Genomic DNA, 700 nt, shown 5'->3' with positions numbered 1-700 from the left:
CTTTGACCAGCAATCCAATCACTGAATATTTATTATGCAAACATAATTTAAATGAAGTAAAATAGTATGGCCATGAGACAAATCTCAGAATGATTTGCAATAGTGAAAAAACTGGAAGTAAACTCTCCACTGTTCTACATACAACAGGTGTCAAAGGATATTTTTATTGTTTCCTGGAATTTCAGGCTACAGTTGAAAACAGAAGTCAGTAAGTAATGTATATTTAAGTTTATTAACCCACAAATAGGCTTTTGGTGTTTGGGACAGTTATATTCCTGCAGAGCTTAAGGACAGGATTCAAAAGCTACTATCAACATACCTTACTATCAACATACCTTCACCTCATCCTTGAGATTAGGATGAGGAAGTGAGGTACCAACACAAGTTGCCATTAAGTTGATTCTGACTCTTGGCTGCCCATGTGTGTCAGAGTAGAACTATGTTCTATAAACTTCTGAGGGGCTGATTTTTTGGAAGTAACTTCCAGGTCTTTCTTCCAAAGCATCTCTGGGTGGACTTAATCTCCAATCTTTCAGTTAACAGCTGAGGGAGTTAACCATTTGTACCACCCAAAGACTCCAGTGAGGTGCTTAATATGCAAAAATTAAGGAGATACTTCTGTGATGCTCACAGTATATGCAAGAACTATGCAATTTGCCCAAATAGTGGGCATGAGGTTTCTCTACTGCTTCCTCCCTTC

This window comes from Orycteropus afer, unplaced genomic scaffold (genome assembly GCF_000298275.1).
Source record: "Orycteropus afer afer isolate SDZICR_OR568_19922 unplaced genomic scaffold, OryAfe1.0 scaffold00579, whole genome shotgun sequence".
Taxonomy (NCBI): Eukaryota; Metazoa; Chordata; class Mammalia; order Tubulidentata; family Orycteropodidae; genus Orycteropus; species Orycteropus afer.
Note: the sequence above shows the minus strand (reverse complement) of the source record.